This window comes from Bombina bombina, chromosome 3, assembly GCF_027579735.1.
Source record: "Bombina bombina isolate aBomBom1 chromosome 3, aBomBom1.pri, whole genome shotgun sequence".
NCBI classification, from domain to species: domain Eukaryota; kingdom Metazoa; phylum Chordata; class Amphibia; order Anura; family Bombinatoridae; genus Bombina; species Bombina bombina.
This window is the reverse complement of record NC_069501.1, coordinates 6,293,857-6,321,667: the sequence shown is the minus strand read 5'-3', so window position 1 is coordinate 6,321,667 and position 27,811 is coordinate 6,293,857. Positions and strand designations below refer to the sequence as shown.

At 39.8% G+C, this 27,811-nt stretch overlaps 1 protein-coding gene across 1 annotated transcript in view; it reads left to right on the top strand.

Annotated features, from left to right (window-relative positions):
- The window catches only part of LOC128652775 (high affinity cGMP-specific 3',5'-cyclic phosphodiesterase 9A-like), a 432,847-nt gene that overhangs the window by 129,943 nt on the left and 275,093 nt on the right, over window positions 1-27,811 (top strand). The gene's annotated exons all lie outside the window — the stretch shown is intronic.

Genomic DNA, 27,811 nt, shown 5'->3' with positions numbered 1-27,811 from the left:
ACGCTAGTACCCTCGAGAAGATGCCTCAATTCCTTGAGTGCCAAAATTATGGCCAGTAATTCCCTGTCGCCAATTTCATAATTGCACTCCGCTGGAGACAAATTTCTTAGAGAAGAAACCACACAGATGCAAGGAACCGTCAGGTGTAGGACGTTGAGACAAGAGAGCACCTACTCCAGTCTCAGACGCATCGACCTCACGAACGAAAGGCAGGACAGGGTTAGGATGAGCCAGAACTGGAGCAGCAGCAAAGGCAGTCTTAAGACTATCAAAGGCCTTAATGGCAGTAGGTGACCAATGGAGTGGATCATTCTCTTTACGGGTCATGTCTGTGATAGGTTTGACCAAGGAAGAAAAGCTTTTAATAAACTTTCTATAGTAATTGGCGAACCCCAAAAAACATTGAATAGACCGAAGACCAACTGGGCGAGGCCACTGCAGAACTGCAGATAACTTGTCAGGATCCATGGAGAACCCCTGCAACGGAGATAACATAACCTAGGAAGGTTACTCTGATGACTCACATTTCTCAAGTTTACAAAACAGGCCATTCTCACGTAGTCTCTGAAGAGCCAGTGTAACATCAGAACGATGAGCCTCAAGTGTGGGTGAGTGTATGAGGATGTCGTCTAAGTACACCACAACACACTGTTGCAACATATCTCGTAGGACATCATTAATAAATTCCTGGAAAACAGCAGGAGCATTAGATAGGCCAAAGGGCATTACAAGATACTCATAATGCCCGCTCCTGGTGTTAAATGCTGTTTTCCATTCGTGGCCCTCCTTGATCCTAACGAGATTGTACGCTCCTCTCAAATCAAGCTTAGTAAAGACCGTAGCTCCCTTGAGGCGGTCAAAGAGTTCCGTAATGAGCGGAATAGGGTAAGCATTCTTAATGGTAAGACGATTAAGACCCCTATAATCGATGCATGGTCTTAACTCTCCACCCTTTTTCTTCACAAAGAAGAAGCCAGCCCCTGCAGGAGAGCAGGATTTGCGTATGATCCCCCGTGTCAGAGCATCGGAAACACACTCCTCCATAGCACAATTCTCTGCAAAAGACAGAGGGTAAACCCGGCCCGAGGAGGAATGGCTCCGGGTTGCAGGTCTATGGCACAATCGTAAGACAGGTGAGGAGGCAACGTACCAGCACGCACCTTGTCAAAAACGGCTAGGAACTCTCTGTACTCCTCTGGCAATTGAGATACTGAAGAAGTGCACAAGACTTTAACTGGTTTCTGAAGACAAGTGGAAATACATTGCGGAGACCACGACAAAATTTCGGACCTGCGCCAGTCGAGACTGGGATTGTGCTTTTGGAGCCAGGGATAACCCAGAACAACCGGAAAATGTGGAGAGTTTATCACCTGGAACTGGAGGGTTTCAAAATGCAGAGCCCCAACAGCCATGGACAACGGAGAGGTTTCGTGAGTAACAAGTGCGGGCTGAAGGGGCCTGCCATCAATGGCCTCAATAGCAAGCGAAACGGACCGAGGCAAAACAGGAATGGAGTGCTTCAATACAAAAGCACTGTCAATGAAATAGCCCGCAGCACCGGAGTCAACAAGAGCCTGGGTGACTATGGAGGAGTCCACCCAGGAAAGGACAACCGTGACCAAAGGTTTCTCCTTTAGTGGTTCCCGGGGACAAGGATAAACCACCTAAGGTCTGCCCCCGACAGGACCTTAGGTGTGAGCGTTTCCCGGCCGTTGTAGGACAAGACTTTAAAAGGTGGCCCCTGTAACCCACAATAGAGGCAGAGCCCCTCCCTCCTCCTAAAGGCCCTCTCCACCGCGGAGAGATGTGTGAATCCCAACTGCATCGGCTCAGCAGTACCTGGTGACCCGGGACCAGGAGGCATGGGAGGAGAGGGAGGCATGGGTGGGAACGAACACGTAGGAGACAACGGTACAGGAGGCTTCCACAAGCGCTCCTTGAAAGAAGGCCTCTCACTTAGTCTGATGTCAATTAGGATCAAAAAAGACACAAATGCCTCGAGATCTTCTGGTAAATCTCTGGCAGCAACTTCGGCTTTAATCGCATCAGAGAGCCCATGAAAGAAGGCGGCAACAAGGGCTTCATTGTTCCAGCCTACCTCTGCTGCAAGCGTACGGAACTCAATGGCATACTGAGCAACAGATCTTGTACCTTGCTGAATGGACATGAGTCGTTTAGCAGCAGAGGAGGAGCGAGCTGGAACATCAAATACCCTTCAAAAGGAGGCCACAAATTCAGGGTAATTTGAAATCACAGGTTTATTAGTCTCCCACAAGGGATTAGCCCAGGCAAGAGCTGTGTCAGAGAGTAACGAGATGAGAAATCCCACCTTAGCTCTGTCAGAGAGAAACGCCTGAGGTAACATCTCAAAGTAAATGCCCACCTGGTTCAAAAACCCTCTGCATTGATTAGGATCATCTCCATATCACTTAGGTAGAGGTGCAGAACCAGACAAGCTCCTGGTAGGACTAGGTGCATCAGTGGAAACAGGAGCAGCCATAACTTGCGGGACACTTTGGTCCAAATGTGCAGTGCGAATCAGCAGGGATTGCAGGGCTAGTGCAAATTGATCCAAGCGGTGATCCTGTTCATCCATCCTGGAAATTATGGCAGGTAAAGGTGGATTATTAGCACCATCAGGATTCATGGCCCTTGCATAATGTCAGGCTGCCAGGAATCAGACTGAGACGAGAAGTGCAAAAATAATTACACCTTTATTAATAGCAAAAAATAATAAAAAGTCCACAAGTCAAATAACAAGCCAGGAATCAAAACCAGAGCTGGTAATCAGACAAGCCGAGTCAGGAGCCAAAGCGAATAGTCAGACGAGCCGGAATCAGGAACAAGGAAAACAGCAGAGTCAGGAACAAGCCAGGGATCAGAAACCAGGAAGGACGTCAGGCAGCCAGGTAATACACAGGCGCTTTCACAAACAGGTCTGAGACAACGCAAGGGCAAAGCATACTGAACAAAGGCCCTTTAAATAATAAGTGATGACATCACAATTCTGAGACTGCATCCTGTCTCACATGGATGATGTAAACCAGTCTGGCCATAAAAGGAAGTACAGGAAGTGAGCAGCATCTCCCAGAATGCACCAAAGTAAGCAAGAGAGGTGAGTAAAATGGCTGCCAGCAGCACATGGCAAACAAGGCAGGAAAAAACCCTGACAACTATATACCTATTGTGCACCTCACACACACACACACACACTATATACCTATTGTGCACCTCACACACACACTCACTATATACCTATTGTGCACCTCACACACACACACACTCACAATATACCTATTGTGCACCTCACACACACACTATATACCTATTGTGCACCTCACACACATACACTCACTATATACCTATTGTGCACCTCACATACACACACATTATATACCTATTGTGCACCTCACACACACACACACTCACAATATACCTATTGTGCACCTCACACACACACACACTCACTATATACCTATTGTGCACCTCACACACACACTATATACCTATTGTGCACCTCACACACACTCACTATATACCTATTGTGCACCTCACACACACACACTCACAATATACCTATTGTGCACCTCACACACACACACACACTATATACCTATTGTGCACCTCACACACACACACACACACACACACACTATATACCTATTGTGCACCTCACACACATACACTCACTATATACCTATTGTGCACCTCACATACACACACATTATATACCTATTGTGCACCTCACACACACACACACACACACTATATACCTATTGTGCACCTCACACACACACACACACTATATACCTATTGTGCACCTCACACACACACACACACACTATATACCTATTGTGCACCTCACACACATACACTCACTATATACCTATTGTGCACCTCACATACACACACATTATATACCTATTGTGCACCTCACACACACACACACACACTATATACCTATTGTGCACCTCACACACACACACACTCACTATATACCTATTGTGCACCTCACACACACACACACACTATATACCTATTGTGCACCTCACACACACATACTATATACCTATTGTGCACCTCACAAACACACACATACTATATACCTATTGTGCACCTCACACACACACACACTATATACCTATTGTGCACCTCACACACACACTATATACCTATTGTGCACCTCACACACACTATATACCTATTGTGCACCTCACATACACACACATTATATACCTATTGTGCACCACACACACACACACACACTATATACCTATTGTGCACCTCACACACACACACTCACTATATACCTATTGTGCACCTCACACACACACACTCACTATATACCTATTGTGCACCTCACACACACACACTCACTATATACCTATTGTGCACCTCACACACACACACACACACACACTATATACCTATTGTGCACCTCACACACACACACACACACACACACACACTCACTATATACCTATTGTGCACCTCACACACACATACACTCACTATATACCTATTGTGCACCTCACACACACACTCACTATATACCTAATGTGCACCTCACACACACACACACACACACTCACTATATACCTATTGTGCACCTCACACACACATACACACTATATACCTATTGTGCACCTCACACACACATACACACTATATACCTATTGTGCACCTCACACACACACACACTATATACCTATTGTGCACCTCACACACACACACACACACACACACTATATACCTATTGTGCACCTCACACACACATACACACTATATACCTATTGTGCACCTCACACACACATACACACTATATACCTATTGTGCACCTCACACACACATACACACTATATACCTATTGTGCACCTCACACACACACTATATACCTATTGTGCACCTCACACACACATACACACTATATACCTATTGTGCACCTCACACACACTCACTATATACCTATTGTGCACCTCACACACACACACACACACTATATACCTATTGTGCACCTCACACACACACTATATACCTATTGTGCACCTCACACACACATACACACTATATACCTATTGTGCACCTCACACACACTCACTATATACCTATTGTGCACCTCACACACACACACACACTATATACCTATTGTGCACCTCACATACACACACACTATATACCTATTGTGCACCTCACACACACTATATACCTATTGTGCACCACACACACACACTATATACCTATTGTGCACACCACACACACACACTATATACCTATTGTGCACCTCACACACACACACTATATACCTATTGTGCACCTCACACACAAACACTATATACCTATTGTGCACCTCACACACACACACACTATATACCTATTGTGCACCTCACACACACACACACTATATACCTATTGTGCACCTCACACACATACACACTATATACCTATTGTGCACCTCACACACAAACACTATATACCTATTGTGCACCTCACACACAAACACTATATACCTATTGTGCACCTCACACACATACACACTATATACCTATTGTGCACCTCACACACACACACACACTATATACCTATTGTGCACCTCACACACACACTATATACCTATTGTGCACCTCACACACACATACTCTATACCTATTGAGCACCACACACACACACACACACACTATATACCTATTGTGCACCTCACACACACACTATATACCTATTGTGCACCTCACACACACACTATATACCTATTGTGCACCTCACACACACACTATATACCTATTGTGCACCTCACACACACACTATATACCTATTGTGCACCTCACACACACATACACACTATATACCTATTGTGCACCTCACACACACATACACACTATATACCTATTGTGCACCTCACACACACATACACACTATATACCTATTGTGCACCTCACACACACATACACACTATATACCTATTGTGCACCTCACACACATACACACTATATACCTATTGTGCACCTCACACACACATACACACTATATACCTATTGTGCACCTCACACACACATACACACTATATACCTATTGTGCACCTCACACACACATACACACTATATACCTATTGTGCACCTCACACACACATACACACTATATACCTATTGTGCACCTCACACACACACACACACTATATACCTATTGTGCACCTCACACACATACACACTATATACCTATTGTGCACCTCACACACACACTATATATCTATTGTGCACCTCACACACACATACACACTATATACCTATTGTGCACCTCACACACACATACACACTCTATACCTATTGTGCACCTCACACACACACTATATACCTATTGTGCAACTCACACACACACTATATACCTATTGTGCACCTCACACACACATACACACTATATACCTATTGTGCACCTCACACACACATACACACTATATACCTATTGTGCACCTCACACACACACTATATACCTATTGTGCACCTCACACACACATACACACTATATACCTATTGTGCACCTCACACACACACACTATATACCTATTGTGCACCTCACACACATATACACACTATATACCTATTGTGCACCTCACACACACACACACTATATACCTATTGTGCACCTCACAAACACACACTATATACCTATTGTGCACCTCACACACATATACACACTATATACCTATTGTGCACCTCACACACACACACACTATATACCTATTGTGCACCTCACACACACATACACACTATATACCTATTGTGCACCTCACACACATACACACACACACTATATACCTATTGTGCACCTCACACACACATACACACTCTATACCTATTGTGCACCTCACACACACATACACACTATATACCTATTGTGCAACTCACACACACACTATATGCCTATTGTGCACTTCACACACACACACTATATACCTATTGTGCACCTCACACACACACACTATATGCCTATTGTGCACCTCACACACATACACTATATAACTATTGTGCACCTCACACACACACACTATATACCTATTGTGCACCTCACACACTATATACCTATTGTGCACCACACACACACTATACACCTATTGTGCACCACACACACACTATATACCAAATGTGCACCTCACACACACACACTATATACCTATTGTGCACAACACACACACACACTATACACCTATTGTGCACCACACACACACTATACACCTATTGTGCACCACACACACACTATACACCTATTGTGCACCACACACACACTATATACCTATTGTGCACCACACACACACTATATACCTATTGTGCACCACACACACACTATATACCTATTGTGCACCACACACACTATATACCTATTGTGCACCACACACACTATATACCTATTGTGCACCTCACACACTATATACCTATTGTGCACCTCACACACACACACACACACACTATATACCTATTGTGCACCACACACACACTATATACCTATTGTGCACCTCACACACACTATATACCTATTGTGCACCTCACACACACTATATACCTATTGTGCACCTCACACACACTATATACCTATTGTGCACCTCACACACTATATACCTATTGTGCACCACACACACACACTATATACCTATTGTGCACCATACACACACACTATATACCTATTGTGCACCATACACACACACTATATACCTATTGTGCACCACACACACACTATATACCTATTGTGTACCTCACACACACTATATACCTATTGTGCACCACACACACACTATATACCTATTGTGCACCACACACACACTATATACCTATTGAGCACCTCACACACACACTATATACCTATTGAGCACCTCACACACACACTATATACCTATTGTGCACCTCACACACACACTATATACCTATTGTGCACCTCACACACACACTATATACCTATTGTGCACCTCACACACACACACACACACACACACACACTATATACCTATTGTGCACCTCACACACACACTATATACCTATTGTGCACCTCACACACACATACACACTATATACCTATTGTGCACCTCACACACATACACACTATATACCTATTGTGCACCTCACACACACACTATATATCTATTGTGCACCTCACACACACATACACACTATATACCTATTGTGCACCTCACACACACATACACACTCTATACCTATTGTGCACCTCACACACACACTATATACCTATTGTGCACCTCACACACACACTATATACCTATTGTGCACCTCACACACACACTATATACCTATTGTGCACCTCACACACACATACACACTATATACCTATTGTGCACCTCACACACACATACACACTATATAAGTATTGTGCACCTCACACACACACACACACACACTATATACCTATTGTGCACCTCACACACACACACACACACTATATACCTATTGTGCACCTCACACACACACACTATATACCTATTGTGCACCTCACACACATACTATATACCTATTGTGCACCTCACACACACACTATATACCTATTGTGCACCTCACACACACATACACACTATATACCTATTGTGCACCTCACAAACACACACTATATACCTATTGTGCACCTCACACACACATACTATATACCTATTGTGCACCTCACACACACATACACACTATATACCTATTGTGCACCTCACAAACACACACTATATACCTATTGTGCACCTCACACACACATACTATATACCTATTGTGCACCTCACACACACACACACACTATATACCTATTGTGCACCTCACACACACATACACACTATATACCTATTGTGCACCTCACAAACACACACTATATACCTATTGTGCACCTCACACACATATACACACTATATACCTATTGTGCACCTCACACACATACACACACACACACACTATACCAATTGTGCACCTCACACACACACACTATATACCTATTGTGCACCTCACACACACATACACACTATATACCTATTGTGCACCTCACACACATACACACACACACACTATATACCTATTGTGCACCTCACACACACATACACACTATATACCTATTGTGCACCTCACACACATACACTATATACCTATTGTGCACCTCACACACACATACACACTATATACCTATTGTGCAACTCACACACACACTATATGCCTATTGTGCACCTCACACACATACACTATATAACTATTGTGCACCTCACACACACACTATATACCTATTGTGCACCTCACACACTATACACCTATTGTGCACCACACACACACTATATACCAATTGTGCACCTCACACACACACACACTATATACCTATTGTGCACCTCACACACACACACTATATACCTATTGTGCACAACACACACACACACTATACACCTATTGTGCACCACACACACACTATATACCTATTGTGCACCACACACACACTATATACCTATTGTGCACCACACACACTATATACCTATTGTGCACCACACACACTATATACCTATTGTGCACCTCACACACTATATACCTATTGTGCACCTCACACACACACACACACACTATATACCTATTGTGCACCACACACACACTATATACCTATTGTGCACCTCACACACACTATATACCTATTGTGCACCTCACACACACTATATACCTATTGTGCACCTCACACACACTATATACCTATTGTGCACCTCACACACTATATACCTATTGTGCACCACACACACACACTATATACCTATTGTGCACCACACACACACACTATATACCTATTGTGCACCACACACACACACACTATATACCTATTGTGCACCACACACACACACTATATACCTATTGTGTACCTCACACACACTATATACCTATTGTGTACCACACACACACTATATACCTATTGTGCACCCCACACACACAATATACCTATTGTGCACCACACACACACTATATACCTATTGTGCAACACACACACAGTATATACCTATTGTGCACCACACACACACTATATACCTATTGAGCACCTCACACACACACTATATACCTATTGTGCACCACACACACTATATACCTATTGTGCACCTCACACACTATATACCTATTGTGCACCTCACACACACACACACACACTATATACCTATTGTGCACCACACACACACTATATACCTATTGTGCACCTCACACACACTATATACCTATTGTGCACCTCACACACACTATATACCTATTGTGCACCTCACACACACTATATACCTATTGTGCACCTCACACACACTATATACCTATTGTGCACCTCACACACTATATACCTATTGTGCACCACACACACACACTATATACCTATTGTGTACCACACACACACTATATACCTATTGTGCACCACACACACACTATATACCTATTGTGCACCACACACACACTATATACCTATTGTGCACCACACACACACTATATACCTATTGTGCACCACACACACACTATATACCTATTGAGCACCTCACACACACACTATATACCTATTGTGCACCACACACACTATATACCTATTGTGCACCTCACACACTATATACCTATTGTGCACCTCACACACACACACACACACACTATATACCTATTGTGCACCACACACACACTATATACCTATTGTGCACCTCACACACACTATATACCTATTGTGCACCTCACACACACTATATACCTATTGTGCACCTCACACACACTATATACCTATTGTGCACCTCACACACACTATATACCTATTGTGCACCTCACACACTATATACCTATTGTGCACCTCACACACACACACACACACACTATATACCTATTGTGCACCACACACACACTATATACCTATTGTGCACCTCACACACACTATATACCTATTGTGCACCTCACACACACTATATACCTATTGTGCACCTCACACACACTATATACCTATTGTGCACCTCACACACTATATACCTATTGTGCACCACACACACACACTATATACCTATTGTGCACCACACACACACACTATATACCTATTGTGCACCACACACACACACACTATATACCTATTGTGCACCACACACACACACTATATACCTATTGTGTACCTCACACACACTATATACCTATTGTGTACCACACACACACTATATACCTATTGTGCACCACACACACACAATATACCTATTGTGCACCACACACACACTATATACCTATTGTGCACCACACACACACACACTATATACCTATTGTGCACCTCACACACTATATACCTATTGTGCACCTCACACACACACACACACACACTATATACCTATTGTGCACCACACACACACTATATACCTATTGTGCACCTCACACACACTATATACCTATTGTGCACCACACACACACTATATACCTATTGTGCACCTCACACACACTATATACCTATTGTGCACCTCACACACACTATATACCTATTGTGCACCTCACACACACTATATACCTATTGTGCACCACACACACACACTATATACCTATTGTGCACCACACACACACTATATACCTATTGTGCACCACACACACACACTATATACCTATTGTGTACCTCACACACACTATATACCTATTGTGTACCACACACACACTATATACCTATTGTGCACCACACACACACAATATACCTATTGTGCACCACACACACACTATATACCTATTGTGCACCACACACACACTATATACCTATTGTGCACCACACACACACATACTATATACCTATTGTGCACCTCACACACTATATACCTATTGTGCACCTCACACACACACACACACACACTATATACCTATTGTGCACCACACACACACTATATACCTATTGTGCACCTCACACACACTATATACCTATTGTGCACCACACACACACTATATACCTATTGTGCACCTCACACACACTATATACCTATTGTGCACCTCACACACACTATATACCTATTGTGCACCTCACACACACTATATACCTATTGTGCACCACACACACACACTATATACCTATTGTGCACCACACACACACACTATATACCTATTGTGCACCACACACACACTATATACCTATTGTGCACCACACACACACACTATATACCTATTGTGTACCTCACACACACTATATACCTATTGTGTACCACACACACACTATATACCTATTGTGCACCACACACACACAATATACCTATTGTGCACCACACACACACTATATACCTATTGTGCACCACACACACACTATATACCTATTGTGCACCACACACACACTATATACCTATTGAGCACCTCACACACACACTATATACCTATTGTGCACCTCACACACACAATATATACCTATTGTGCACCTCACACACACAATATATACCTATTGTGCACCTCACACACACACTATATACCTATTGTGCACCTCACACACACTATATACCTATTGTGCACCTCACACACACACTATATACCTATTGTGCACCTCACACACACACACTATATACCTATTGTGCACCTCACACACACACACTATATACCTTTTGTGCACCTCACACACACATACACACTATATACCTATTGTGCACCTTACACACACATACACACTATATACCTATTGTGCACCTCACACACACTATATACCTATTGTGCACCTCACACTCACACACTATATACCTATTGTGCACCTCACACACACACTATATACCTATTGTGCACCTCACACACACACTATATACCTATTGTGCACCTCACACACATACACACACACACTATATACCTATTGTGCACCTCACACACACACACACACACTATATACCTATTGTGCACCTCACACACATACACACACACACTATATACCTATTGTGCACCTCACACACATACACACACACACTATATACCTATTGTGCACCTCACAAACAAACACTATATACCTATTGTGCACCTCACACACACACATACACTATATACCTATTGTGCACCTCACACACACACTATATACCTATTGTGCACCACACACACACACTATATACCTATTGTGCAATTCACACACACACTATATGCCTATTGTGCACCTCACACACATACTATATACCTATTGTGTACCTCACACACACTATATACCTATTGTGTACCACACACACACTATATACCTATTGTGCAATTCACACACACACTATATACCTATTGTGCAATTCACACACACACTATATACCTATTGTGCACCTCACACACACACACTATATGCCTATTGTGCACCTCACACACACACACTATATACCTATTGTGCACCTCACACACACTATATACCTATTGTGCACCTCACACACACACACTATATACCTATTGTGCATCTCACACACACACACTATATACCTATTGTGCACCACACACACACACACTATATACCTATTGTGCACCACACACACACACTATATACCTATTGTGCAATTCACACACACACTATATACCTATTGTGCACCTCACACACACACACACACACACACACTATATACCTATTGTGCACCTCACACACACACACACACACACACACTATATACCTATTGTGCACCTCACACACACACACACACACACACTATATACCTATTGTGCACCTCACACACACACACACACACACTATATACCTATTGTGCACCTCACACACATACACTATATACCTATTGTGCACCTCACACACACACTATATACCTATTGTGCACCACACACACACACTATATACCTATTGTGCAGCTCACACACACACATACTATATACCTATTGTGCACCTCACACACACACACTATATACCTATTGTGCACCTCACACACACACTATATACCTATTGTGCACCACACACACACACTATATGCCTACTGTGCACCTCACACACATACACTATTGTAGTGTTTGTAAATCCAGGTGGTTTAGAAATATATCTGACACAGAGTCCATTTATACAGCAACTAACTACACACTTTATTTCCTGGTTCCTCACTTCAACAACACTGTCCCCGCCCCTGCTTCTTTGCAACAATTATATACATTTACAAGTCAGAGCACAAACTAGGAAGAAAGCATTATATATTATAATATCACAACAAACACCATAACTATATACCTATTGTGCACCTCACACACACACACTATATACCTATTGTGCACCTCACACACACACACTATATACCTATTGTGCACCTCACACACACACACTATATACCTATTGTGCACCTCACACACACACACACTATATACCTATTGTGCACCTCACATACACTATATACCTATTGTGCACCTCACACACACACTATATACCTATTGTGCACCTCACACACACTATATACCTATTGTGCAGCTCACACACACACACACTATATACCTATTGTGCACCTCACACACACACACTATATACCTATTGTGCACCTCACACACACACACTATATACCTATTGTGCACCTCACACACACACACTATATACCTATTGTGCACCTCACACACATACACTATATACCTATTGTGCACCTCACACACACATACACACTATATACCTATTGTGCACCTCACACACACACACTATATACCTATTGTGCACCTCACACACACTATATATCTATTGTGCACCTCACACACACACACTATATACCTATTCTGCACCTCACAAACACACACTATACCTATTGTGCACCTCACACACACACACTATATACCTATTGTGCACCTCACACACACACACTATATACCTATTGTGCACCTCACACACACACACTATATACCTATTGTGCACCTCACACACACACACACACTATATACCTATTGTGCACCTCACACACACACACTATATACCTATTGTGCACCTCACACACACACACTATATACCTATTGTGCACCTCACACACACACTATATACCTATTGTGCACCACACACACACACACACACTATATACCTATTGTGCACCTCACACACACACTATATACCTATTGTGCACCTCACACACACTATATACCTATTGTGCACCACACACACACACTATATACCTATTGTGCACCTCACACACACACTATATACCTATTGTGCACCTCACACACACACTATATACCTATTGTGCACCTCACACACACTATATACCTATTGTGCACCTCACACACACTATATACCTATTGTGCACCACACACACACACTATATACCTATTGTGCACCTCACACACACACTATATACCTATTGTGCAATTCACACACACACTATATGCCTATTGTGCACCTCACACACACACTATATACCTATTGTGCACCTCACACACACATACTATATACCTATTGTGCACCTCACACACACACACTATATACCTATTGTGCACCTCACACACACACTATATACCTATTGTGCACCACACACACACACTATATACCTATTGTGCAATTCACACACACACTATATGCCTATTGTGCACCTCACACACATACACTATTGTAGTGTTTGTAAATCCAGGTGATTTAGAAATATATCTGACACAGAGTCCATTTATACAGCAACTAACTACACACTTTATTTCCTGGTTCCTCACTCCAACAACACTGTCCCCGCCCCTGCTTCTTTGCAACAATTATATACATTTACAAGTCAGAGCACAAACTAGGAAGAAAGCATTATATATTATAATATCACAACAAACACCATATCTCTCCCTTACTTTAGATTAGAAACATAACCATTAAACTAAACATAAATATAACTATATATATACTATGCTTAATATCTAGAAATAAGACCAACTATATTTCACATAAAAGAGTTGCATGATGACATAATACATTACATGAAAACACATTATTTTTCATAGTTTTTAAGGTATTCAGGAGGTCTTCTGTTTTCTCTGAGAGGGTATTTTCGATTAGTATCTAAGGACTGATCATATGCTATGTTTTCTTCCCCCTCACTGCTCTCTGAGTTATTCATATTATCATCATGTTCTTGAAATAATTTGGGTATATCAGAATCATCATCTTCTGCATCAGATACTTCAGTGTCCTGTTCTTTGTGTAGTTTCTTGAAGAAAGAAGAGTTCCGAGTAATTGTATGTCCATTTCTTACTGCAGTGATCATTGATCCTTGAATTCTTGTAACTGTATATGGGATGACATCACATAAAGTATCCAACTTGTCAGTGATGTGCGGTGACTTCAGAGGCTGGTGAGGCAGTGTCTAGGAATCGGATACGCCTTCATTCTTTAGATATCCTTTGTTGAAGAAATAGCAATTGCACATGGGCGAGCCAATATCTATATGCAGCCACCATTCAGTATCTACTGAGCATATTTAGATATGATTTTCAACAAAGGATATCTGGTTTTCTTCATTCTTTTGATATCCTTTGTTGAAAAGCATATCTAAATATGCTCAGTAGATACTGAGCATATTTAGATATGAATTTCAACAAAGGATATCTGATTTCCTTCATTCTTTTGATATCCTTTGTTGAAAAGCATATCTAAATATGCTCAGTAGCTATGAGCATATTTAGATATGATTTTCAACAAAGGATATCAAAAGAATGAAGGAAATCAGATATCCTTTGTTGAAAAGCATATATAAATATGCTTAGAAGCTACTGAGCATATTTAGATATGAATTTCAACAAAGGATATCAAAAGAATGAAGAAAACCAGATATCCTTTGTTGAAATTCATAACAATTAGATATACAAAGGGCATACGTTGGCACCACTACAAATATTACTATTTTGAATAAATGTAATTACCTTGTATCTAAGCCTCTGCAGACTGCCCCCTTATTTCAGTTCTTTTGACAGGCTTGCATGTTAGCCAATTAGAACTGTCTCCATGGTAAATTCACGTGCATGAGCTCAATGTTATCTATATGAAAAACGTGAACTAATGCCCTCTAGTGGTGAAAAACAATCAAAATGCATTTAGATTAGAGGCGGCCTTCAAGGTCTAAGAAATTAGCATATGAACCTACTAGGTTTAGCTTTCAACTAAGAATACCAAGAGAACAAAGCAAAATTGGTGATAAAAGTAAATTGGAAAGTTGTTTAAAATTACATGCCCTATTTGAAACATGCAAGTTTTTTTTGGACTTGACTGTCCCTTTAAATAGACAGATCCTGTGTTTTCTTCTATGTCCAATTTCTCTGCATTCATCATCACCACAGTTGCAAGTCAGTACTCATGAAAAAAAAATCCTGATTCAGATAGAGAATACAATTTTAAATAACTTTCCAATTGACTTATTTTAATGATCTAATTTGCTTCACTCTCTTTTCACCCTTTTTTAAAGGAGAAGCAATGCACTACTGGGAACTAGCTGAACACATTGGGTGAGCAAATAACATGAGGCAGATATGTGCAGCCACCAATCGGCAGCTCCTGAGCAAACAAAAGATACCAAGAGAACAAAACATATTAGATAATAGAAGTAAATTGGAAAGTTGTTTAAAATCAATTGCTCTATCTGAATCATGAACGAAAATATTTGGGTTTCATGTCCCTTTAACCCTGTTATTAAATGTGTTATCTTCACCTTTATTAATTCCATTAAACACAATGTAAACTACTGGAGATTTCCAAACAAAATTTAATATATATATATATATATATATATATATATATATATATATATATATATATATATATATATATATATATAATGCCACAACATACTTTTAATACACATATTTAAAGGAACAGTCTAGTCAAAAATAAAGGTTCATAATTCAGAAAATAAATATGATTTTGACTGTCCCTTTAAAAAGAAGTTTTTTTTAGACTTCAACAGAAGATATATAAGGGGATATATAGGGGGCGACTTATCAAGCTGAGGCGGACAGGGGTGCAATACGCACCCCTGTCCACCGCAGCTCGCCTCTGGCGGGCTGAATTCTCCTGAATTCAGCACTGATCACGAGCGTTATTTTGCGCTTGCGTGCAATCCTGCCCCTGCCTGCGCACAGCGGGCAGGAGCTGTTAATCTCCCCGGTCAGACTATACCGGGGAGATTGAAATTCGCCACTTTAGAGGTGGTGAAAGGTTAGGAAAACAGCGGTCTGATTACCACTGCTTGTTAAATACTGCGTGCAGGTTCTCTTCTGTAGTAGTGCACATTGATAAATAGTATAAGTAAATAAAAAAACACATCCAAGTATGCAGAGTCTGCGCAATAAGTGTGTCACTTCAGGGACATTCCTGAGTCAGGCCTCACTGTAATGCTCTACTGGTGAATGAGAGGTTTGGTGTCTAATGAAGCAGAACTGTTCAGACTTTTTCAGAAAACATTTAATAAACATACATCTTAGTCATCCTACTAAATTTTGACAGCTGAAGTATGGTTTATAAGGAATGCTTAGCCCAATGCCTGACAGATGGCTGTGTGATGCATCAATACACAATGTAGAATAAATTATTTTAAGCATGTATTATATAACTGACTCAAATGAGAGATATATTTTAGGATTTTATAATACCATTTTAAAAGGTAAAAATCTAGAATAAAAAAAAATTCTCAATTACAGTTAATGGGCATAATTACATATTGTGCACCCCTAGGCACAGATTATTTAGGGGCCTCATACCACTTCAGGTGAATTATGCCACTAACATCCCCACTTATTTGTTTTTAAGTATATTTTTAACAGAAGGCCAAAAAGGCTCTAATGCAGCACAGAAATTGTCCAATTGGCTACAACTCAAATATCAGATAACAGATTACATAAATACATTACTACTAGACAGGCTAGACAGGTGGTCCTATCTGTCCAGATGCCCATATACAGTTGCCTACTGCGCCTAAGTAGTAGTACTCTATTCTGGATAATAGTAGTGTATTTTAAATTTCAGTACTATAAAAAATAGATTACATTCTGCTAGTAGTACAATTACTCATTAATTAGTTGAACAGTAAATGAACACCATCATGTCTTCAGGCAGTAATAAGCATAGGAAAAAAAATCTATGCCTGCATTTACAGCAGGTAACGGACAAATATTTGTAATATGTAATGAGGAGTTGGGCAAGTAAAGTCATGTCTTCTTTAGAGCAACTAGCCAAATTATTCCCACAAATCCAAAATTATTATTTTGTTGTTTTTCTGTCTACAAATAAAAAGATAAAATAAATATGATTCTGATGCAGACTATGAGGTAACAAAAGATCAGCTTTTAAATCACTGTCATACTTAAAATGGCGATTTCGCTATTAACTTGTTCCAACTTGCTGGTTACATTGAGGAAATTCATCCAAATTACAAGTTTGAGGTGTTTTGTTGCAGAAAGGCCACAAAAATTGTAATAAAAAGGATAGGAGACAATAACTGTTCGTTTTACAGTAACAAGTTCGTTTTACAGTTAACATTGCACCAGCTGCTATTATTACTAACCTATAAGGCACTGAGACTCCTGACAACAGAGACTGGGAGAACTGCAGCAGCACGTCCGGTCCGTCGTCTTCAATCTCTGCTCTGACGCCGGACTCGCGACTCGTGACACAACCTGACCACCAATGCGGCTGCGCAACAATTTCCCGCCCGGCAACTCAGCCTAGAGAGACTCAGACATACTGATGCCTGATTGGCTGAGCGGCCGGGCAGGCAGGACTCAGGGCTCCCGAGGCTAGCCTCCGGTGGGAGCAGTTATGGGCTGCATTAGAGACTGCTGCATTAGTATTATTCCCCACTGGGTGGCAGTCTCTAAAGCAGCCCATAACATAACAGACTAATACATTCATATTGCGCAATGGAAGGACAGCTGGCCTCTTACCTTCTTGTGCAATATGAATGGATTAGTCTGTTATGTTATGTTATTATGAATGCAATGTAGTAAAGTTAGGAAACAATAAAAATTGCAATAATAAGCATAATTTGGTGGAGGGGTGGGGGGGTAGAGGGGGTCACCTTTCATATGTTTAAAAAAAAAAAAAAAAAAAAAAAAAAATTTTTTTTTTTTTTTTTTTAATTAAAAATTAGATGTAATTCCCACATTGGCCAGGGGAGGCACTGCCTCACCTGCCTCTAATGAATGCACGTCCCTGCAACTTGTGTCGTCTATCTTGCCTACACAGGACTCTGTCTTCAACAGCAAAAGGAGCAGATTTGGTATGATAATATTTATCCGCATAAGCTTTCATCTTGGCTTTGGCATGACTGTCTTTTTGTATTAAGTCCTTGTTGAGTGTCTCTGTTAGTGAATCATTTATATCCGGAATTTTGATCCGAAGTTTGCGATTGAATAACAGCTCTGCAGGTGATCTGCCAGTAGTACAATGGGGAGTTGATCGATAGTCTCTCAGAAAAGAGTATAAATTTTGTTTCCATGGTCTACCTTGCGCTGTAGTTGCCCTTAGAAATTTCCCCATAGAACGCATGAATCTTTCAGCTTCTGCATTAGCTTGTGGCCACAAAGGAGTAATGCGCCTATGTTTAAATCCAAGATATGAAGCAAATTTATTAAACTGAGTACTGTTAAATGGGGGACCGTTATCTGTTTTAACAATTTTAGGAATTCCCAATAAACCCCAATAAACTTTGTCTAAAACCGGAATAACAGTGACTGAAGATGTTGAGCTGATAACTTCTACTACCGGGTATCTTGAATATTCGTCTATAATCACCATCAAATAATCTCTAGTAGGTAATGGACCATAAAAATCTATACTCACATTACACCATGGTGCTTCAGGCAATGCAGACATTTTTAAAGGTTCTTTGTGAGCCCCTGGAGTTGTGGCTTGACACACAATACAATTTCTTACCAACTTTTCTGCTTGTTGATCTATTGATGGAAACCACACTTTTTCTCGCAATAAACTTTTCATTTTAACTATTCCTTGGTGACCTTCATGTGCTAAGGATAATACTTGCTGTTGTAAACATGTCGGAATGACTAGTCGATTACCTCGCAAGATAATACTGTTGTCATTATTCACTGAGAGTTCTTTGCTAAATCTTGCAAATGACTTCAACTCTTTTCCATGTATTTTGTCAGAATCAGCTGTGTACCATTTTCCATTCCGAACTAATACAGCGAGTTTTTGCAGTATAGGATCAGCTAATGTTGCTTGTTGTATTTCTTCTAAACTCAATGCTTTAGGTATAGCATGATTAGTAACAAAATTGATATATTCCTCTGCATCCATGGAACTTGGTGAACTTGTGAATGAATCTGTTGATATAGGATGTCGAGACATATAGTCTGCTGGGTTCTCTTTTCCAGATTTGTAAACCACAGTAAAATTATATGGTTGTAGTCTTAAATACCATCTTTCTATTCTAGCGGGCGGTTTGGATTTTGGATTATTCCAGATCAACTGTAAAGGCTTGTGATCTGTGATCAGTGTGAATGGACAACCATATAAATATAAATGAAAGTATTCACAACTCCAAACTATTGCCAGAGCTTCACGTTCTGTTTGAGAATAATGTTTTTCCACATCATTTAAAGAACGGCTACCATAAGCAATTATATAATGCTTGCCTTTGTCTCTCTGCACCAGAATAGCACCTAAACCAACAGGGCTAGCATCTACTAAAAGAATAGTTTGCCGTTGAGGGTTAAAATAGGACATTGTCTTGACACTGGTCAAACTCTGTTTCAGTTGTTGAAAAGCTTGTTGTTCAGTTTCAGTCCAACGCCATGGCACACTTTTCTTTGTTAACTCTCTTAAAGGTGTGGCAATAGTAGAGAAATTAGGGATAAATCGAGAACAGTAGTTTACCATCCCTAGGAAACTTCTGACTTCACTGGCGTCTATTGGAGGATTTACATTCTGAATTGCTTCCACTTTCTTTGGGTCTGCTGATATGCCTTCAGCTGAAAAAACAAATCCATAAAATTCTAGTTTAGTTTTGTTAAATTCACACTTACTACAATATAAGGTAAGTCCTTTCTCATGAAGTCGCTCAAAAACTGCTGTGAGATTTTTATCATGGTCCTCTTGAGTAGCTCCAAACACAATATCATCGCTGAAGTTTTTAACTCCTGGAATTCCAGATAATGTTTGCTGTATTGCATTTTGAAATACTTCAGCAGCAGAAGAAACACCAAAACTTAGGCGCTTGTATCTCCACAATCCTGTGTGTGTTGAGAATGTAGTTATATATCTACTTGTTGGATCCAATTCCAGTTGATGATAGCCTGATTTTAAATCAAGTTTGGAGAAAACTTTTGCCTGGTTGAGATCATGAATTATATCATCTAATGTTGGAGTAACGTGGCACTCCCTGATAATGGCAGTGTTGGCTTGCCTCATGTCTATGCAAATTCTTACGCTATTTGGGTCTTTGGGTTTTGGCATTGATGCTATTGGGGAGACCCATGGAGTTGGCCCCTGCACTCTTTCGATGATTCCTTGTGTTTCAAGGTTCCTGAGTTCAGCATCAACCTTGTGCCTTAGATGAAATGGAATTCTTCTATGTGGTTGTATCACAGGTTTTATATGTGGATTAATATGCAGCTGTACTTGAAAATCTTTCAATTTACCAATGCCATTAAACAAATGGGAATACTGCTGTACTAACCGATCTGCTACAGATCCTGTGTCCTTGCATTCATAAGCTTTATAAGTCCCAAACTGGATGAAGTTTCAAAACTCAGAAGAGAAGAATTTTGACCCTTTACAACATAAAACATAGTTGCTGTTTTGTTGTGTTTAAATGCACATGTGGCTGTAAATTTACCAATGGCATTAAGGGGTTTAGTTGATCCATATGCATATATATTTATTTTACTCTGTAATAACTGTGGTTGTGGTTTTAACATGTGAAATGTTTGTTCACCCACTAAATTGACAGCAGATCCTGAATCAATCAATGCAGTGATTTTAGTGTCATTAATGAGTACATCAACTTGTGGCTGAGTTAGGTTACACATGTTGTTTACTACAAATACATATTTGTCATCATTGTTTGAATATTGTCCTTTTTGATCAGGAGATCTGACTAGATTTACTTTCCACTGTTCTGATGTATGTGGCTCAGTATGTGATTGAGGTATTTGATACAGTTTTGTTCTACATTGCTTTTTGCAATTTCCCACATGCCCTGCATTGCTTATTCCTTGCAGGACAAGTCCCATTATGTGGATAGAAACCCCCACAGTTCCTGCATAACACACATGAGGTCTCTTTCTTTCTTCTGGGCTGTACTGTTGAACTGTCTTTTTGAACTCTATTTGTAATAAACTGATCTTCAGTAGATCTATTTTCTATGCTTGCAGCTTGCCTGTCAGCAATTTCTAATGTTCTGCCATAATCAAGCAAATCTTTTAAAGATAGTTCAGATTGTCTCAGTGCATATTTCCTAAGTTTTGAAGAAGTGCAGCTTTGTATTATCTGTGCTTTAATCTCATTTTCAACATTAGAAAACTCACAATTCTTTGCTAGTAAACGTAACCTGGTTTGAAATGCATCTAAAGGTTCATCACCCTGTTGTGTTGCCTGTCTGAATGTGTATATTTCATACTGAGTGTTCTTTTTAGGGAGAAAATATGTTGTCAGTTTATCTTTAACATCATTGTATGAGTCAGTGGTTGCAGACAAGGTCTCATAAATGTCATACACTTTTTCTCCAGCTAAGCAGTAAAGCCTTTTTTCTGTTTGCATCAGTAACATCCAAAGCAATAAGATAATTTTCAAATCTCTGAATCCATTTTAGCCATCTTGGGCCTACTGAGCTTAGTTCTGCATCAGAGTCAAACACAGGGAAGTTGTATTCATTACATGCAGCCATTCTTGTGTGTGTATTGCAGCAGGTTACTCACTGTTTGCTGAGACAAAGCAATAGGGTTCAAACATAATCCTCGTCGCCAAAATGTAGTGTTTGTAAATCCAGGTGGTTTAGAAATATATCTGACACAGAGTCCATTTATACAGCAACTAACTACACACTTTATTTCCTGGTTCCTCACTTCAACAACACTGTCCCCGCCCCTGCTTCTTTGCAACCATAATATACATTTACAAGTCAGAGCACAAACTAGGAAGAAAGCATTATATATTATAATATCACAACAAACACCATAACTATATACCTATTGTGCACCTCACACACACACACTATATACCTATTGTGCACCTCACACACACTATATACCTAGTGTGCACCTCACACACACACACTATATACCTATTGTGCACCTCACACACACACACACTATATACCTATTGTGCACCACACACACACACACACTATATACCTATTGTGCACCACACACACACTATATACCAATTGTGCACCACACATACACTATATACCTATTGTGCACCTCACACACACACACTATACACCTATTGTGCACCACACACACACTATACACCTATTGTGCACCACACACACACTATATACCTATTGTGCACCACACACACACTATATACCTATTGTGCACCACACACACACTATATACCAATTGTGCACCACACACACACACACACTATACACCTATTGTGCACCACACACACTATATACCTATTGTGCACCACACACACACACACTATATACCTATTGTGCACCACACACACACTATATACCTATTGTGCACCACACACACACATACACACTATATACCTATTGTGCACCTCACACACACATACACACTATATACCTATTGTGCACCTTACACACACATACACACTATATACCTATTGTGCACCTCACACACACTATATACCTATTGTGCACCTCACACACACACACACACTATATACCTATTGTGCACCTCACACACACACACTATATACCTATTGTGCACCTCACACACACACACTATATACCTATTGTGCACCTCACACACACACACTATATACCTATTGTGCACCTCACACACACACTATATACCTATTGTGCACCTCACACACATACGCACACACACACTATATACCAATTGTGCAACACACACACACACACACACACACTATACACCTATTGTGCACCACACACACACTATATACCTATTGTGCACCACACACCCTATATACCTATTGTGCACCACACACACTATATACCTATTGTGCACCACACACATTATATACCTATTGTGCTCCTGACACACTATATACCTATTGTGCACCTCACACACACACACACACACACACACACACACTATATACCTATTGTGCACCTCACACACACACTATATACCTATTGTGCACCTCACACACACACTATATACCTATTGTGCACCACACACACACTATATACCTATTGTGCACCACACACACACTATATACCTATTGTGCACCACACACACACACTATATACCTATTGTGCACCACACACACACTATATACCTATTGTGCACCTCACACACACTATATACCTATTGTGCACCTCACACACATACACTATATACCTATTGTGCACCTCACACACACACACACTATATACCTATTGTGCACCTCACACACTATATACCTATTGTGCACCTCACACACTATATACCTATTGTGCACCTCACACACTATATACCTATTGTGCACCAAACACACACTATATACCTATTGTGCACCACACACACACTATATACTATTGTGCACCACACACACACTATATACCTATTGTGCACCACACACACACTATATACCTATTGTGCACCACACACACACTATATACCTATTGTGCACCACACACACACTATATACCTATTGTGCACCACACACACACTATATACCTATTGTGCACCACACACACACTATATACCTATTGTGCACCTCACACACACTATATACCTATTGTGCACCACACACACACTATATACCTATTGTGCACCACACACACACTATATACCTATTGTGCACCACACACACACTATATACCTATTGTGCACCACACACACACTATATACCTATTGTGCACCACACACACACTATATACCTATTGTGCACCACACACACACTATATACCTATTGTGCACCACACACACACTATATACCTATTGTGCACCACACACACACTATATACCTATTGTGCACCACACACACACACTATATACCTATTGTGCACCACACACACACACTATATACCTATTGTGCACCACACACACACACTATATACCTATTGTGCACCACACACACACACTATATACCTATTGTGCACCACACACACACACTATATACCTATTGTGCACCACACACACACACTATATACCTATTGTGCACCACACACACACACTATATACCTATTGTGCACCACACACACACACACACACACACTATATACCTATTGTGCACCTCACACACACACACACACTATATACCTATTGTGCACCTCACACACACACACACTATATACCTATTGTGCACCTCACACACACACACACTATATACCTATTGTGCACCTCACACACACACACTAGTAGTAAGAGTATGGAGGTTATGTCAAACACCTTTTTGACAGGTACCACGCCCCTTTTTCACACCTTTGACAGGTTGACACGCCCCTTTATCCTCCCTTAATCCCGCCCCTTTTTAATATCAATTTGATATCAAATTGATATAAAAAGGTAATTTTGATATAAAATTGATATAAAATTGATATTAAAAAAGTCATTTTATATTAAATTGATATAAAATTGATATAAAACTGATATAAAATTAATATAAAAAAAGTCATTTTATATTAAATTGATATAAAATTGATATAAAAAAGGTGATTTTGATACAATTGAATTGATATGTATATTTATTAGGATTAAAAGGTTAAAGAATTGTATTATTGATATTTTGATTTATAAAAGATAAATGTTATTTAATTCTAAAAGTTGTAAATTACACTTTGATATTATAAAAGTATAATTTTGATAATGTTTTATTAACATTTGCTATAGGATTTCTGTGAAACAAATCATTTAATTCAGCATTGCACATGTTCTCTGTCTTCATGCCAGCATATTGTATGAACTGAATGCACAGTGCTCTGACACTTTTATGTTATTAAAATGCTGACTTATCTAATACGTTATTTGTTAAATGATGACTAAGTATTTTGTTAAAAAATCATCATATTACTTTCAGATGTCATTTGAATTAACAAGCTATTTTAAAATACTGATACACATAATTTCTGTACGACTAAGCATATCACATGTTATCTAAACTAAAGCAAACTGTCAAGGTTAGCCCAATGCAAATAACAAATCTCATACCTTTACCCTAAATATCTATAGCAAGATAATTTCATTAAAAAATTTATAAAATCTAGATGAGTAAAATACTATCAACAGATTGTTTATATGTACACAGTTCATACAAGTTTAAACCATTGATCACAAAATAAACATTCAGAAACATAAGTTTGCATAACCGTAAAGCGACCTTCAACTACACAAGATTAGCGTGTTATCTGTTTTTAAAAAAAACTTAAACTCTTACCTAATTTTATGTAACATGGTAAATAAAATCTTATAAATGTACATTTACTGATATTGTTTTTAATATCAAATTCATATCAGAATCCTTATACAACTTATACTTGGTTACACGTTAACTTTGTGGGTGTGAAACTTAACATTTGGCCTTCTGGCTCATACAGTTTCAAAGTACAAGTGACTCAAAGTATAATGGAGCAGTTTCACCACGATGTTGCTTATCAACAACAGTATCCAACGGTAAGCTATGTTATTTTTTTTATTTATATTTATAAAAATGTTTAAAAAACAGCTTTTTTATTGAAATGTGTATATTAATTATGATTTAACAGTGAAATATTTCCTAACTTTATTAGGCTAACAACATGCAACAGAAGCAAATTCTCAATTATCTTTTTAAATTAACTTTATTCCCACAAAACAAAAATAAACATTTATAC